The sequence below is a fragment of the Typopeltis vanoorti genome, chromosome 15, assembly GCF_054136105.1.
Source record: "Typopeltis vanoorti isolate ZY-2024b chromosome 15, IOZ_Tvanoo_1.0, whole genome shotgun sequence".
NCBI classification, from domain to species: Eukaryota; Metazoa; Arthropoda; class Arachnida; order Uropygi; family Thelyphonidae; genus Typopeltis; species Typopeltis vanoorti.
The window spans coordinates 100,159,219-100,178,807 of NC_143563.1; the positions used below are offsets into that span (position 1 = coordinate 100,159,219).

General features: G+C 34.5%; 1 long non-coding RNA gene across 1 annotated transcript in view; it reads right to left on the reverse strand.

Moving 5' to 3' along the window:
• The window catches only part of LOC150099028 (uncharacterized), a 111,010-nt gene that overhangs the window by 31,005 nt on the left and 60,416 nt on the right, over positions 1-19,589 (reverse strand). The window contains exon 2 of the long non-coding RNA XR_016549545.1: positions 6,718-6,896. This is a non-coding gene — a long non-coding RNA (uncharacterized LOC150099028). The remainder of the gene's footprint in view (positions 1-6,717; positions 6,897-19,589) is intronic.

A 19,589-nucleotide genomic window follows, 5' to 3' on the forward strand; every position in this document is an offset into this window, starting at 1 on the left:
TTTCCAACAAACACATGACTTCATTAATCAAGAAATATTACATGACACTATGATGCACTTTGGAATACCAGATAAGCCAGTAAAGACTTACCACTTTATTCTAATGATAAATGCATGGTTAACAATGCAAAATTCAGAAGCACAGGTTAAAATACAAAATTACTCAACAGATCCCTTTCTAGTAAATAACTCAAGAATTAAAACAAGGTCATAGTGTAGGTTCAATATTTTTAAAATTAGCTTTGGAATACATTATTTGATCACTGTGAATATATACTAAAGACATTCTAATAAATTCTAGGGCTGAAATTACATATAAAAAAAATCATTGATATCAAGAAGAATCAAGTTAACTTATGAAAATTGGGTTGGGAACCTTGAAATAGAAAAAAAGTGGAACGATTTAAATATTTAGGAGTAACGAGATGGTAGAAGTGCAGATAAGAAGTTAATCCGGCTTCTGTTCGCTCTCATATCATATGTACTCAGTTCAAAAGATATTCATTGGAAGACTATAAATCGATAATTGTCCAGTTGTTACCTACAGATATGAAACCTGGATATTTAAGGCAAGGGTGGAGAATTAATTTCAGCTTTTGAAAGCAAAATCCTTAGAAAAATATTTAGCTCTGTGAATGAAATATTTTAAAATCTCAGATGATAATGAACTACGTAAATGAGAATTACATTTCTTAAATGTACAAAAGCGGATCTCATTATCGGGCTGGTGTCAAATAAGGCTCATTAAATTGGGTTTCTCGTTTAAGGTATCAGTCAAATTGTTAAACCATGTCTCTTGCTATTGTTATAAATGCATACAAAGAATACTTATGAATGTATCGAATCATGTATAACTGTTGTTGGAAATTAATCTCCCAGCTATCAATGTGACATTTTGTATATGACTTAACGGTTACTGATCAATATCACATCATTTGATACTTGCAAGAGTGCCTAAAAGAAAATCTTAATATCATTATCTGTTGAACTGAAATATTTACTATGCATGAAGACGGTACTTATTTCTTTACAGAAATTTCATTGCTGATTAAAGTGTATTTACAATGAGTGTAATTTACATTAATTCAATAAATGCAAGGATAAAAAAGTGTTGTGTTCCGAGTACTTTAAGAACTGTGCTATTCAAATGTTCTTTTTTTATTCTTTATATATTCAATAAGTTCCTAACAACAATATTCTACTTACGTTAGACGTTTAATATACAAGAGATATTAAACTGGTGAAATCAGCAGAATCAGTTTCAAGGGCACCGAAATTGTTACTTCTGACAACTTCAGGGCAAAAGTATGGTTTATTAACTGGGTCTTAGTTACGTGCCACACTCAAGCTACTGATGGTTTATAGCTATTCGTAGAGGACTCACATTAAACTTGTTGCAATTATCCGACGAAAACCGAATTCTAGTAAGAACACCACCACAAATGGTAATTATGATGATGATTTTGTGTCAAGTGATAATTGAACTGTGGACTAACTGGTTTCATCTCTCTCTGAGAAGGACACATAAGCGTTAAAAAAACATATTTTCTAGAAACCTGTAAAATGCAAAAATTTCTCCATTATTGACAGAAAATTTAGTTCAAAGCGTGTGCTAGTAAGTATTTTGTCTATGGTTTAATAAAATTTTATTTAGAACGAGGTTTGCGATTCAAAATTATTACTTCGCACCCCCCCCCAACTCACTTTTTTTTCTCCCTACGAATTGCAAAACGTACTTAATACCACAATAAGCAATAACAATAAACATTACATACTTTTATGGACCACTTTATTTTAATGAAGTTTTCGTTACTGTACTATAGTTTTAAACATTTCCTTACTCTTTACTTAATGTTTTATTTCATTAATTAAAAAATAAAGCCTCATTCCATGCGATACCATGGCAATCGTAATGTGTCTCATTATGTGTCTCAAAACATCTTTGTAACTGGTATAAATACGGACAAGGAAAAGTAAAGTAATTATGCATTATTTTCACATTTTGTGTCTTGTAACCCTGACCTTTCAACACTTAACTTTACTTACAGTGAAATGGCAGTTTGGAAAAGGCCAAAAAATCGAGTCATATTTCATAAACGATATAAATGCGTGTATTTTTAAATGCAAGCACTCAGAGTAAAAGCTAAGAATGCTTGTTATAATTCGCTACGGCTATTATACAAATATAATGTACATTCCTCCATATGGAAGGAACAAGAGAAGTTAAGCTAAGTTAATATCGGTTAAGGAATGACTGCTTGTGTAAGTATAACATATTTCATTGGTTATAAAAGTGTAACAAATAAACTCAGTTAATTAGGTGAATAAAACGGACTGGGTGGTGACAGAATAGTCTAACCGCCAGGAACTAGTAATAAGCAGCAGACTGTAGCAAACATTACAGAATAAAAGCAAATGGTGTTTTTAACATTATTTTTACAGTTGTTACCGAAATGCAAAGACGTTAACTTTCTAGTATATCAACCAATGCATATACTACAGCTATATTATTTTACAAAATGTATGTTTGATTATTAATTATGTTTATTGAAAAGATAATTATTTTGACGGGAGAACTATATTTCGAAAAGTGAGCTTCAGGAATGGGTTTGCCTGTCCAGAGAGAGAGAGAGGATCGCATTCCAATAGGCGCAACTGTGATCTCTGGTCAAAAACCAGTTTGGATACTCAGTTGCAATTTATAATTAGGGTAAAATAATTCTTACTGTATATCGCTAAGATATTCCAGTTATTACATTGCAACTATATGCTATGGCAGTTCTAATAGTGTGATTATTAAATCATACGAATAAATACGAACTCCAATAATTTAGCAACAGCAAAGCGGATTTCGCTTTTGTTTTTAAAAATAAATATGTATCAGTGCTCTAAACCTTAGCTGACGACTGTCTTAAAAGAATTCGCAAAGTTTCTTTATAGTACACCTAATCCTTACAAAGAGCAAAGAAATGTTGTCGTTGTGTATTAAGGACTCCAAACCCTTCCCATTATCGAATAGCAATTGAGAAAGGTCGCGCTTATCTCCGTCTATCTGAGCAGCAGCGGTACCAATCTAATACGGTCTAGTACACGACATAGAAACTTCTAAATTCCCATCCGTTTCAATTAGTGAGAAAGAAATTGCATTTGTCTTCCAGTGCTGACGCTCTGGCTATAGCCGTGTGTCCAATCTACGGAGTGAACTGTGTGAATGGACCACACACAAAAAAGATAAACATGACTCTCTAAACTGGTTTTGTACGAATGCATTGACTACACCTTTGCTGTTTTCTTTTTATTCGCCGTTCAGGAAACAAACGACGGACTCTATTAACCGAAGCAGAAAAAGGAATGATCTTGGAAAAAGTGAAAGGTGGAAAGATAGTATTTGGTAATAGCTACCCTTAGTAAATGATCAATCCTAAAAGATTTTAGAATGCTAAATCGGAAGATAATGAGCCATATGTTCAAAATAGTCTGCATTCACCCGAAATAGGTTGGAAATAACAAAAAGTCTAACATAAAATTATAACAAATATCTTAGTTCGTTACTTTGCAGCATTATAATGGCTATGCATAAAATAATTAGTTAATTATTAGAGCACGCACATCTGAAATCATTCAAATAAAATTGCGCGAGTATTTGGTAATATCTACTGTGAAATTACCCGCACGTGCTGCATACCTAATCACGCTTATGAAGCTTCTACGTCAACAATCAAAACTCATCGTCACTTTTTAACTGTCTGTTGTCACTTAAAAGCCATTATGTTATTAAGCTATCTTTCTCTGTTCTGCTTATAAATTTTGCATTTGACACAAACATCTCTCGTTTAATTAAACTCATGGCTGCAGAATACCTTCTCCAGTCAAGCATTTTGGTATGCGACTGGTGACATTATGATTTTTTTTTCTCATATTTGTAAATCATTTCGGTCATGTTACTTCAACTCCCGTTCTGCTTTTATAATTTTGTTGTCACATAAATGCTTAAAATTTGTTCCGATATGGGTATAAAGATCACGTTTTCATTAACTTGTACAGCTAATAATGAAGAATGACGACAATGAAATGCGAAAACGGAGGTTCGTTAATTAAACGGGGAGGTGCACGACCGAAAAACAAAATGCCAGCGAGGATTACTAATAATCTACCTGTCCCTTAAAGTGCGCTATAAAAGAGATTTGTTTAACTGAGAATATGCCAAAATGCCAGGCAAGTTTCTTTAAATATACCTTGAAATGAGCTTCCGGAATAGATAATGAATACCTAAGTCAGTGTGATAAGTTAGTGTAAAATTATATCGCTCACGTGATGAAGGAAATATAGTTGTGGAAATTCCATAAAGTATCTCCCCCATCCTCCCTCATAGCTGTCTTGGATTAAGCGGTTAATTTTAGAGGGATGCTAAAATCGTACAAGAGTGTATTTCCATTATGCCAGTCACCATACACTAAGAAACCAAAGATTTTTTTCTTAAGAGAGCAATCAGTGATCTTCTGTTATTATCGTTAAGTTTCATATTTCCTATTAAACCTTTCGATAACTTTTCTTCGCCTATTTTCAGTTGCTTGGAAATAATTATTCCTTAACTGCATGCAATAATTAAATTACATGCATATAGATTTACTCTTTGCATTTATTCATCCTGAATTATAAAATTATTTCGGTTACATCTGTGTTTGTTATAACAGAGTTGGGTCTAACTTCTCGTTTTTTATTCGCTAAACTTAACTAAATATCTCTGCACGCAATAATACGAAATATAAAATTCCAGTTCCTCTTTACATAGTACTCCGATAATGATGACTTTTCAAAATATTTACTGATGTTCGCGATATATCGTATATAAGAATTCTTTCTTTCAGCAAAAAATCGTGCATGTGATCCCAGTAGTATCGGGGTGAGATGGAAATGCACACACTGAAAATAAATAACTATTCAGCTTTCAAAGAAGCAGCAGTAGCTAGACATTCAAGAATGGATTGATCAATGGGAATGTCAACAGTAAAACAGGAAGGCCGTATGTCACTGTTGTCTGTCAACTCAGTTTTGCCACTGAATTCTCTATCCGAATAAAAACAATTTATTATACCATCCACAGATCACTAAAAAGAGGAAGAACTGACTCCTTCCAATTTTCTTTTATATACCATTCGAATAAAGTATCCGACGACCAATAATTTAGGAACACATAAACGTATTTGTCATGCGGGATCCAATTTAAAATCGCAGCACTGAATGCCTATCACTCCATATATCTTATTCATATAACTGTGACAACCTCCGGTGATATCCTCATAAAATATAGAGTAATATCTTTCTCGAAGACTTGAATTCCTTTGGTTATTTAAGAAGATGTAAATAGAAATGCCAAAGTTTGAATAATGATAAAAATATCGAAAAGACGTCTTCTTATTAAATAAAATAGACAATTTTTATTCACAGCTCAGCGACTATTTTTTTAATTTTATGATAAATCTGTAATAAAGCAAGAGATTTTTTAATTTCTTATATTAGCATATAGAGTACCTTTCACTTTCCATGAACAACAGAAAAGTCATAATTTAATGTTTTTGCTTTAAACTAGAAGGCTATCAATTCATAGCAGTTTGACAATTCTCATGAGGCGAGTTGTAGACTAAATTAATTAATTACCTAAATTAACAATCTACTCGTGGAAGCTTAGGCACGTTATTAATGTGTGTTTCATCTGGCAATACAAATCACCTAGAAAGGGATTCTAATCTATAATGATTTTCCAATAGAGAGAGACAAATGCGTTGTCCATGTTAAATAATGTTTTGTCAGAGTATTAACGATAGCATTATAACGTTTTTATATACAATAGAAGAGACCAAACTTGTAAACAATACAAAGTTACAACTTATTAAAATGCTTTATTATGTTTATTTATGCATAGAACCATTTAGGCTGGTTGTAGATAATATTATAAGCATTCATCGACATTTGTAAAATTGAAACGGCTCAACAAATTTCAATAAAGATGATTAGCAGAGCTAAAGGTGTCAGTCACTCCAAGAAAAAAAAAATCTTATATTGACTGGGGATTAGAGTGAATATTATCAAAAGTGTGTGTGTTGGATGGAATAAAGTAGGATCTTTCTTAGGAGAGATAAGACAGGACTAGGTCTTCTGACAGCACTGGATTTCATTAGCATATTCTCATTCAATGGAAAGGCGATCACTGTTTAAGATATTAGTTAGTGAAGATTTTGGAGATGAAATTACAAGGTCGCAAAGAGAATTCTGGCTTATCTCTGGCTAGCTCAACTTCATCCTTATAAATTATTCGCTCGTACCAGAGGGGATTTGATTCTGTCTTTCCAACCAAATGTTGGTGTCGTTACCACTCCTTTATCGAAGCTGTTGACGCGCCGTCAACAGCTTCGATAAAGGACTAGTGATAGTAGGTAATATGGTCCGATTGCTACTGTTCCATAATGAAAGTAAGACAATCGTGAAAATTTATATTTTCTGCATATATGGTAGAGAAAATATAAAAAATTGCATAAGGGTATTTCATAAATGCAGAAAGAATGCAATACATCGTTTGAAGAATTAGTGTTGAATATTTGAAGAGCGTCTTGTTTCTTGCCTGATCATGACATGATCAGGCAAGAAACACAAGACGCTCTTCAAGTATTCAACACTAATTCCTCAACCGAAGAAACACATACAGAACACTCACCGCACCTGTTCATGATGATATGCTGATGTACAAAGCAAACTCAATGTCAGCTGAACATTCCTCTTTTTGCAACCAGCGATTTCCATTTTTTCCTTTCCACCATCTGACCACGATACGCACCACCCTGTCAATTCTTAGTTAAAGATACGGCGATTTCTTCTACTCGTTGGTTCTACGATGGTTCCTGCATATACATTTATTTATTTATCGTATGGCTTGTATACATGGTTAAAAGACAATAAGATATAATACACATGAGTATAGATAAGATACACATATATGATTAAAAAAAAAAGTCTACATTCAGGCAAATACAAATATGAAATTTATGACAACCATAAGAAAGAAGATTAGTCATACTTTAACATTTAGGTTTCTGATCCAGTTGATCGCCTCTGGGGGATAGCTCAAAGATATCCTTAAAATCACCTGGATATGCTGTCAGCTCGCATTCCTGTACTATATGGTAAATGGTTTGGGTCTCGGCTCCACAGGGACAGTGGGGATTTGGTATCTTACCCCACTTTGAAAGTAAGTCTCCACATACACCATGGCCTGTACGAATCCTGTTAGCCGTCATCCATATATTCCTGGGTAGGTCAAATCCAGATAGTTTTTGGAAGATGTTTATGTGATTGCGAACCTCAGGTGATACTGCTTGGGACCACAATACATCCCACCTACTCACCATACTGTCATTCTGGCTAAGATTACGGTTTTTATGGCAGGTCTTCTGGATTTTAGTCTATTGGATAAAGCATCTGGAATAAATTCATGTATCAGGAAATTTTGGTTATTTAAAAATCTTTAATATTCATGAAGCAAGGCTTCCTGTCATCGCAGTTCCGGAGGAGCAATATGGCTCAAAGTGGGGAGCCATTGCAAGGGTGTACTCCTAATGCAACTTGTTATTAAACGCAGAGTAGAGTTCAGTTGAGTATCTAGTTTATTGACATGGTAACTGTTGAGCCAGACAGGAGCACCGTACTCTGCTGCACTGTACTGTCAAGTGCCACAACTCTGCACCATACTCTGTGCAGAGTTGTGGCACTTGAGTCCCATATAGTACCACAAAGCTTCTGAACTATATTATTTCTGGTGCGAATTTCAGCAGCGATATTAATCATATGCTGTTTATATGCCAGAGTTCTATCCAAAGTTATTCCCAGATATTTAGATATCGGATTGAACGAAATTAATATTCCATCAGCATATATCTCTGGTTTTTGATTTACAAGGCTATTGTTCAGGTGAAAGCAAGAACATTCGGTTTTTACCAGAATTTGGTGTTAATCTCCATTTTTTATAGAACTGCCATAAAGCCGACAGATCATTTGTCAATATTTCTTCAGTTGCATAGAAATATTTGGTAACCATACAATTGACCTGTGTTTCTTAAAAACATCTATAGCAGAACAAAGTGCAGGTTACAGTATTTCTTTGTTTTGAAACAAACGCTTAATAATGAAAGCAAATTACTGCGAAAAAGTGAGATTTGGAATCACAATCTACTCTTGGAAGCTGTTCGAAAGTGTAGGACTGAATTTCAGGATATGTTAGGAATCACAGATCTTAATGATATATAAAATTCTTTTTGCTTATGTGGTAACTCAATTGAAATTGAATCAGAAATGATCCCGAAGTGAAACTTTCCGAGTAGTTAACCGATGATTAAATTCATGTCAACGCTTTCAAGTTATGCGTTCAACTTGACGTTTTTTATATTAACAATTAAAAACTTTTTTATTATATTACTGCTTTATTCTATGCTTTCTGTACGTGATTGTTTTTTTTTTCCTCTGACGTTTACCATTTTATAATAGCATCCCAAGCGTATTAGTGTTGTATAGATTACCTTAAAGGACAAAGGAAGAGAAGATATCGTTTTAGGCTATACTCAACACTGCCAAATGTAATGGATCCATCAGAAAAGAAAGAGGTGTCTCTTGAGGCCATGCTTCCAAAATTTCTTCAAAAGGCACATTAGTTGGTGGAAAACTTCCATTAGGAATTATTCTTTTGATTCATTATGGTAGTGGCTTCTACGTTTTTAAAGAGACGCCCCTTTTTGTAAAAGAATTCTTGTGACCATATACTTTTCATAATACAATGTTGACCTAATTCCCTTTAGCAAGATGTTCTTACAGTATTTTGACAGCACACGATTATACTGCAAATCACACGAAATGTAAAACATCCCACATTTTAAAAAATTACGACTTTAAATTTCTATCCTATGATATTAAGGGCAAGTGCTTTAATATTGAAATAAGTGGATGGAAAATCGAGCAAGTGTGAAGGTTGTGATCGAAAATAGACAACATTAATCATTACTTTGTGCCCACAGTTCGAAATCAATTGCATTTAGGAAATGGTTCATTTCTGCACAATGAACAGCTAAGGAAATGATTGCAGATAATTCATAGGAAAGTAGGTTTTGTAGCACCGTTTGTCATCATTAGAATATAACATAACGCCCTTTTAGCGAATATATATATTGTAAATATAATTTTGCTGTTTGAAATGACAAATTTTAATATTGATTCTGAATATCAAGGAAGGGTGGAATAATTATTTTACATTTTATCATTTCCGATAGTTTCAAAAAAAAAAAAAAAAACTAACGGAATTATATAGGAAGGAAGTGTTCATCATTGAATCTTGACTTGTGACGATTTAAGGAATTCACTGTGTAGAATTCACTGTGTTTTTGCAGCCTCTTTTTTATCGTTTTCATAAACAGCGTGGAATTGTTTAGTATTTTTCTTTGTCTAAATTAAGTTGATTTCCTCAAGGACTATCAATGTTATAAGAAACAGCTGAACGACACTTGGAAAAAGAAGGTAGTAGCTGAAAGTCAGATTTCAAAGAAATAGTCCGGTTTTAGAAGCACCTACTTCAAAACACAACACTATTCTATTATTTATTTTCTCTAAAAAAATAAAATTAAGTAATAATTTAGAATTAACTCTATGAAAACTTTCAAACCCGTAGAAAATGAAGCAAATAGTAGTTATTTATTATTCAGTTCCTGAAGCAGGGAAGGAACGAAACTGAGAGTCTTCCAAATAAGCATCAATTTTCATTAAAAGCTCTAGAAATGTCTGTCACTTGAAAGTAACGACTTTGGGACTTATTAGAACTTATTAGAATTAACAGGACCTAATAAGAAGTTAAACGTCACTGGGACAGTCCTTTAAGAACTGTCCCAGTAACATTTAATCCCAACTCGTTTTTAACTAATAACAGAAGATAATATACGGGGTCTTAAATTAAGTGACCGAAAACAGCTCCATATTTGTTTTTGAGACAAAGCTTTTTCATAACATTTTCCATAATTCGGTCCAAATGCACCTCTACAAAGTTCCACATAGAGTTCGAGGTCCTGTTTTCAATTAGATAATATCCCTATTAAAAACATGAAGTTGGGTGCGGCTGTTAATTCGGCCACACAAGAGAACACTGCCTTTCTCTGATGTCGGAGGGGTGGTACCGCATTCCCTCCAGAACAAACAACTTTGAGAATCCTTATAGCTCGTTTGTTAGGTATTTAAGTCCTTACATGGCACCATTTTTGAGGATCTCTGCAGTGGTTTGTGCTTAACGGGATACAAACTACTGGTTTCCTTTCACAGAAACCTTGAATTAAGCCTCCTTTACAGAGTGCGTTTGGAAATGTTTTCATCTGTGGATGTAGCAATCTCAAAATACAGTTAACGACACGACATGGCAGAGTTCCCGCTTACTGTTAGAGCCATACAGTGGTCTGTTCTGGTGGACGTAGTCCTCGAGAGAGATATTGGCCAACTCTTCTTGTAAGGGTTCCTGAAACTGCATCTAAAATGATGACACTTCAAGACACATTAAGAAACGAGCCACCTTCGTCTGACAGCCTTGAAATTGTCCTTCAGCTCGCCATCTCAAGTTATCATCTAAATGGTGACTTGTTATCCTGAGGTTACTGAAGATGTGGCTGCTACACTTATTTTTATAGGTATGAGTGATTTGCAGACCTGTTAGGATACTCAGAATTTGCATGTTGCAATGCCTATTATAACAAAATTGCGGCGCCACTGTAAAAACCTCACCATTTGTTTGTTTACAGTTATTCCCATAATACGCACAGATGACTCTTTCTGCTCACCTTCAGGAAGAAAAGTATGTTTAACCTGTGTGCTTTACAATCAAAGAAACCTATGAAACAATTCTTTACACTCTGAAGAAGTGGAATTCCGGGGTTTTTTTTTCATTATTTTACCTATTTCGATATCAGGATGCCACTTTTTCTAGATTGTCGGCGAGTTACACTATCAGAAAACAAAAAATTTCAAAAAATTCGACCACTTGAATTTTTTCAGTAAAAAATGCTGTGTAGCATAGAATGAGTGCAACATTGGCGAATGAATTTAAGGAGAAGTACGATCGGCATTATTTGAGGGTAATGGATGATCCCTAAAGGTTAATCAAAAACAACAGGAAATGTGAATAAGCTGATGCTATGTCGAGTGGACTTCTCGCGATGACTTACTCTATAGAGGCGCTAACGTAAAAATAATTATCTCTTATTTAGTAAACCTGTTCTGGCTCCATGAACAATATATACCCATGCCATTAATAAAAGCATTCTTTCTTGATTGCATTATTGGATATATGATACATGCACATATAAAAGAAATCAAATTTTCAACAAAACGATCTGGAGGTCGGAAATTAAGTTTATCCTGAAAATGCCAGAAAGGGAAGTTTTAAATAACGAATTTTATTAAAAATTTCAAAGCGCCTTAAAAGGTGCTTAAATCCCAATGCATGAAAGTCTTAAGGTTGTAGATGATCCTAATTGCTCCTTGTAGAAGTAAATATTGACATTACAATAAGGAATAAAACTTTCCTGATCATTTTATTGTAAGTATTGATTTCGAAAAGTTTTCCAACTATCCGGATAAAGTGTTTTCAGAAATAAATTAGTACACCAAACTTGCAGCGCTGTTTTGTTTCAGTTCGCCAACTGAAAGTGTTTAATTACGTATCTCTGATATAAGTAACATAAAGGCACCACTTCCACTTATCAGAGAACGCAGTTAGGATTTCTTTTGATAAAAAGAATGCGCACGTCCTTGTCTAAGGTAAGTCCTTAAACTAATTAATTAAACTGTGTGTAACGGACATAAAACTTTCCAGGTACCTGCTTGTAATGAAAGCCCAGCCGAGATGGAACTGTTAATGAGGATAGATGTTTGGCGTCTATTGAGAAACTGATACAGCGTCATCATCGTAGATGTACCCTATTAGTGAGGTTCATGTTAGTCTCTATCGAGTTGTCAATGTCTCAGCTTAATGAAAAGTACACACTCTTCATGTTTTCGGGTAATTCTTTAAAAGTCTAACTCTTCCCATCAGCACAGATTCAAGACACGAAACTTCCCAGCAGTCATTCGTTTTCATTATGAAGATAAATACGATGCTGCCCTTGTTGTTGTCGAACTTTTTTCTCCGACAAGAACGATAATGTCAGAATCGAGTAGGTTTTATATCAGTTCTAGAGGCGATTACAGTCCGTTCGTTATCCTTTCCAATATATGTTTTAACCATTAAAGGTTATAGAATAGCTATACGGTGAGTTCATTAGGGCAAGTGTATCATAAGTTATAAATGGGTATGTTTGTAATACTTTAGTTTTCAAATCCATAATTTAATTTTGATTATAAATGAATTTTTCTAGTTATGATTACTGGCAAATCATTTTTTTAAAGAATTTTTAGTAACAAGCAACAAAAATGTATCATTAAACAGTCGCGGGTTATTTGTTGAAGAAAAGCAAGTAATTTTGGGAAGTTCTTCATTAAAGATGTTGTACCGGGAGTTCTTGGTGAAGGGGTTAATTTCAGAAGTACCTTCAGATGTGAAAAAAGAAAAACCGATAATGAGATGCATCCAATCCTCTCTAGTGCGTTCGTTTGGCTGGAAATATCTGTTGCAAATCCCTTTAGAATGAGAAACACAATTCACCACAATACCTAAGGGACATATCTACTCATTCTTCTCTTCTTTCTGTATCTCAGTTAGCGTAACCGCTGCAAATCATATGTACTGATTTGCTGAGAACACCGTGCACTCCTTATAAAGCACAAACGAATAAGACCCCCAAGAATATGTCTGAGAACTCCTTCAATACCTAATCAATTCCCGCCTCAACTTCATTGCTCACAAAAAAAGAATTCATGTCACTTGACCATACCTGAGAATTCAGACACTCTCTGAATTTCTTTTAACAACCTTTTAAAAACCCATCAGTATTCAAAAGGATGCTCTTGCGTTTTCACTTCTCAAAAACTCCTTAAAATACAGCCAATACTCATCAGAAATAAAGAAATTAGCTGGGATTATTCTAAGTTGTCTCACAAAAGGAAGTAAAACTAAAAAAATAAATAAAAAATACAAATGATCTCCTTAGACTTAATTGAAAAAGAATGGTTAAAGTCAGTTAATTTGCGACTGTTTAATCATTGCTTTCAGACCAACTGAAAACACAAGCTGTCACTGTTTTAAAAATACTTTAAAAAAAAGATTTAAGAGAATCATAGTGATAATATTGTTTCCACGTTGGCTACATTCCTTCTGTAATCATTTTCATCATTAAACCAGTTACTAAATTAAGATTTAAAAAAATAATAATTTTTATATTTTCTGAGCGTTTTTATTTTACTGGCTTTCTTTTATCAGCTTTACTAACACTTTTTCCCCATTAACTCTTCTTAAAAACATACCTACATTACGGACTCGTTGTCTAAATTCCAGTTCGTTATCTCGCTGTCGCCCGTCTAATATAAGCACATTTGCACGCACAATGGTTTTTATCCAATTGTTCACAGTTAATTAATTGGATCACTCTGAATAGTGTGAAGCGATTATTTTAATTGGCTTCCTGCATGACGACTATCATTAGGGAATTTACGGTATATAATATCGCTTTCAGAATTTTATTTCTTGCAGCTGACTTCATTAGCATCAAATGTTTAAACGGTTTCTATTTAGGTACAAAAGTTAAGGTAAGCCGGGAGGCCATTTAGCCCAACACGTAAGGGGAAATTAAGGTAATCATTTAACTTCTATCTTTTAAAATAAAATTAAAGATAACAGAATTGAAACTCCAGTCAGTATGTGCTGTGTGTACTTTATTTTCTAGGATTTTTAACATCAAATTATAATAATGTACGGCATCTGATTTGTTTGAATTTTTCATCACACAAACACACACATTATTTAAAATGAATGATGCAGCTTTGGCGTAAATGCAGCATTTCTCTCTTCCACGTTCCCCATCTCAACAATAACGATGGGAATTCTAATTGTAATTTACTAGTGGTAACTTACACCCAAATTTGTGTTTAATTCTATCCCTATCTACTCTCTGAAAATACTAAGATATCTTTAGATATTTATCTCAAATTGTTATGTTCGAACTCTTTCTCTACCGAACTGCCTGGTAAAGCAAGGGTTCGAATTTTCTTAAATTTCTCGTTCTCTTATGAACTGGCTATCTGCACAGACAAAAAACAAAACGGCTAATATCACACGAAATTAAGGCACATATTAGCACTCTTCTCTAGCTAGGTTTAATCCATGTTAATTCTAAATTACCACCTTTTTTATCTTAAGAGATGGTAGAACCTACGTTTGCATCTCTTTCAAATCAGCAGATTGACAACCGAATTCTAATTCGGTTGTCAATCTGCTGATATCTATTATATCTAATAATTTATTAGGACACCTCTCGGCAATACTCATAGAAGGGTTGTAAGTTCTGTTCGCTACAAACTTGATATTAACTTGGTCTACCTACTCACTGATGAGACCTCAATAAGGGTTGAAACCGGTCTGAGTAGTGACCTTCTCTCATAATGTAGAACAGTAATACAGCTCCTATGAGCTAAGTTCACATTACGTAAAAATATCAAGAATAGTGATCGGAGCTTGCTCCACCTTTGACATGAGTTGCCTCAGCTTGCACTACTACCTTAAGGATCAGTTGCTGCAGTATCCAGGTATTTGTTTACGCTGGAATCGCCGAACTTTATATAGTTTCTACTATATTCGGCATGAAACTCTGAGTTTCTTATTCGGCTAAGAAACGAATATGGGATGTAATATCCCTTAACTTAAACAAGTCATATGTCGCCGAATTGAAGCCTTTGGCTCTTCATATATCTAAGAATTCTAATTCTTTCCGATAAGTCTTATAGGAAGGTCATAGGGTTTTTAGCCCCGCAAAGTACATCGGAAGAGCACATGAAAATTCACAGACTTCGGCTGTAATTCCAAATAACCAATTAATCTCTCCGGTGGATGTCCTATGATTGGCATAGAGTTTTTAATGTATTGACATGCTGGTTAATTGTGAAAACAAGGAAAAAAATTATTTGTGAATATCCTGCTTTAAGTTATGTAAACGTATGTCAACCCACTATAATTTCCTTTACATCCCGTTTCTAAAACTCTTCAGGTCGAGAATTTCCGAGTTCAGTTTTGTCTTACTCTCATTCTCGGATTCTTTCTTTCTCCTTTCAGTTCTAGTTTGTAGTTTCTTCCAAATTTATTAGCTTTTGTATAGGATTTGCTCTTGTATTGTATCCAAATTCATTAGCATTTGCTCTTAGAAATTTGTACAAAGAATGATCCAGAATGCCTTACCCTTTGATACAGAAATGGATATCTAAAGAGTTCATAAAAATATTTATAAAAGGTAATCATCACTCTCTTATGTGATGGTTGTTTTGATGTCATGCACGTAATGGCGCACATGTTGACTGTGATACGCATTGCTTTTGCTATCAGAGTTATCTTTAATAAGAGAGAGCGAGCGTGCTACAAATCGTTTGTTAGCTAGGGCTTCTCCTACGATTCAAGGAATCAGCTTGGCGACACTCGTAAGTTACTTTGACACCCATTGCGAATTAAACCTTTTTAGCAATCACGACAGTCATTAACAATGCTGTGCATATTATCCAGTGAGATGTTAAGCTAGACAGTCACTCAGTTTAATGCGTTTGTCTTCTTTAATTAAGATGACACTGCGTACGACACAGTTGTCATCTCCGGTAGACGTGTTTAGGCACTCAAGTTGCTGCTCCTCTTGGATATCTGCTCTATTTTTAGCAAAGGATAATGTTTCAACCTGATTCAATGAAATAACGTTAGTTTCACACACTTCAGCCAACTGCCATTTCAATGTATGATCATATTTCCAACTCTCTACCATTCCATCTCATCTTGCAAATGAATCTCGATATGGTCATATGATATTTGCCCATCTCCCCAGTGTCTTAAGAAAGCTGACAGTGCAAACTCTGATTTCATTGCAAATATGATAACTTTTCATTTTATTTTCTGAAATTCCCTCATACAAACAAGTAAAAGGGAAGGATACAAATGGAACAGCTGAAGTTGACCTTAGAGATTATACATAATCTTTCTCAAGTGTCAGTCTATCGCAAACATGTACATTAATTTAGCATACAGCTTTATCTACTCTTAACTCTAATAAAATTAACGAACTTGAAATAAGGAATCTTCGCCGGGCTTAACAAACTAATGAATTATCCTAATACGTATATCAAAACTAGTCCTGCCAATTAAGGAATGATTTCGTTCATTTATATCAATCATTTTCTGTAATCAGCCTGCTTGGAGACAGGATAAAGGTTTATTGTCACTTCTGAGTGCCTTTCGTTTTGTTCTCATTGGTTTCAGTTGTTTGCAATTTATTCCAAATCCTGAAGCTTTATTAACCACACGCGGCTGTTTAGTGTCCGCTGAGCACAACTCAATCATCCTCTCTTTCGCTAATCCCCTTCATAATTAGAGAATTTGCATTTCATCGCTTCCCTCCTTACGTTCATTATGGTTACTTTAACTCCTATTAGCCAGCTTAAACATGAAACACTTGATAATCGAATTTCCGAGTTATTTCCAGTATAAGGCTTAATAAAACTAGATCTGATAGAAAGTATAGCGCCTAATTATCGCAGTTTACGTAATTAAGAACAAAGGCAACTTAAATACGCTTAATTGTGATAATAGGATAGTGAACAATCTATTCAACGGCAAATAACTTAAATGCTTTTATTAATCTGCAGTTTCACTTAAGAAAACGAAATAGGCAATTCAATCAGAATTCCTGTTAGTTTGTTATTATATCAATACTATATAAAATATATCGGGAGAGGGAAAGATCACAGAGGCATGACAACGATCAGACAGTGGACAACAAATAGACAAAGTACTGTTGAACAAACTTGCATGGCTGCATACAACGTAGCATAACCATCAGAATTAACGTTTCACTGGAATATAACAATATTAACTAGAGTTCTGGTAGAAAGACCACATACATGTAGGCTTTATAGAGGAACTTTATTTACTTCTCTACCAGCATACCTTTTGCACACTTCTTCGGAAAGTTGGTGACATATAAATTAAATTACAACAGACCTTTACTGTATTAAAGCTGAAATGGAATCAACGGTTGAAAAATGGTTTAACAACTGACCCGAAATGATGCCAGAACTGGAATTAGCACGTTTCAAAACACAATGCGTGTTTGATATCCAAGATCTGAAGGGCATGAGATTCTTGATGAACTATAACAATATTTGATACAAGATACCTTGGTTTATATTGCATTTCTGAATCTTCCTTGGATGTTCCAACAAAGCAGTCATAGTTCGTGTATGGTATTCTTGTTTTCTACCAATAACCTTAATTGGCTGCGTACTAAACGTGATAAACTAATCTGGATTTGTGTTTTCTCTTCATTTTTTACAAATTTAACATGTGGATCACCCGGTTTGTCCAACACAGCCCACGATATTTAGAGAAAAAAAGGACGGTTAATGCATGAATGATTTATTCCGTGGACAGAAATCTTACCCACACTGGTAGATACCTCATGCATACCACCTACCCAGCAAAATAATTAGCAATAATATAAACATTAACTGACGAGACATACATCCCCTAGCAACACCGAGATGAGGAAATAAACTTAAATACCTTAACTACAATCTATCCTCCCTCCGGACAAGGACAAATAAGCAAGAATACAAACGTGCGATAGTTCTTCCTTATTCCAAACATGTAAATATTGGAATAAGGAAGAGTTATCGCACGTTTGTGTAATGGACAAAACTTCTGAAATACTTCATACATAAAAGTAGCTTACATCCCGCCATGTAAGATCGATATTTTTACATCCTCCTAAATTATCTTGTCCATTCTGTTTGTTCTGCATAAGCTATTCAGCTTAATTCCAATATATATATATATATATTGGAAAATAGTGAAATTAATTGCGGTTTATTCCAGAAATCATCATTGCTGGGCTGATTAACTGCTTATTATTCTAGAATGTTTATTATAACTCTACACTTTGGTCAGACAACAGTACGGAAAAAACAAACAAACAAACTATGTACCTTACCTTATTTCTTCAGCAAACAGAATATTTTTATATACAACGTAATACGCAAACCTGCAACCCGAAATTTAGAGAAATTTTGTTCCCAAAAATTAGTTAATCGACTTTTGCTTTCCAATTCGCAATTGAGAAGCGTGCATATCTGCTGATAGTGCGCATGAGTTTTCTCAACTTTCTTGCATATCCAAGTAGTTTTTTTAAATTCTAATTCACTATGTGAATAAATTTATGCGCGCGTGCATCGCACTAATAATCGCTTCTAGTTTTTCGGTCTTATAGGGGAGGCATCTTTTACGTGCCGGTGGTCGTCCTATTTAGCTCCGAGATGTCAATTTCCTCTTGCACCTCACTATGTGATAGATATTTGATGGTTCGCTGCGTTCTGGTGACGTGTGCTATTGCTGAGCACCAACCGATAAATGCAGCATTAACACATCACGGAACAAGACGCCACTTTCCTTCCGACCTGCGTCCATAACTTCATCTCTCTTTTCTCAACTAAAACCACATAACGATGAAAACAGGGCAATGATCACCATGCTGTGCTATATGCTAGTAATTAGGAAACTTCATCTACAATCCCCTCTCTCACACACCGGAACCTGTTTACTTTTAATTGTGCATTCATTTACGTCCACAATAAAACCATGCGATATTTTATCGATCTTTTTGATAAACGTTCAGTTTTCATGGGCAAAAGGAACCTGATAGTGAATAAACAGTATTGCTACAACCTTACATTCTTCACTACGCAAGCCTTATGCACTGATATGGAACACAACGAGTTCTTGACTATCATTATCAGCTGCAGTACATAAAAGTAGATTTTGAACATGAAATCTGCATATTGCCCAATCTATATTAACGCTACTGCGAGAGGTATATTCATCAAGGTTCGTTTGACTTATGAGAAAAACCGGAATATCCTGATGAAATGCAATTTCCCAAACTCCAGCTTAATATTGGCTAGTTCTATGTTAGTAAAAACATCGGTAGGCAAACCATATTCTCAGTATTCTGTTTCCGATATATATACACACACACAACGTGAAATTCTTTCTAGATGCTACATAGTATATCTAGGTATTTCTTAGAAAATTAAAGCAATATCTTTTAAAGTGTTATCGAAACCAGTTTTATATTTAATCTTCATTTCTTTAATTTTCTCTCAAGGATACATATTACTGGGTTTCTTCAAATTTATCTGTTATATCTTATATTTGTTTTCAACAACAGCATACGACTTAATGCAGCAAATCGATCTTGGCCTTTATCCTGCCATTCACATGGTGCTATTCATGTTCCTGCCTATTTTCACAGTTACCAGGTGTTATAGTATTGTCGAGACAGACCGGAAGGTGTGTAGTGGATTTATTTTAGAATTATTTCCATAAAGTAAAAGTA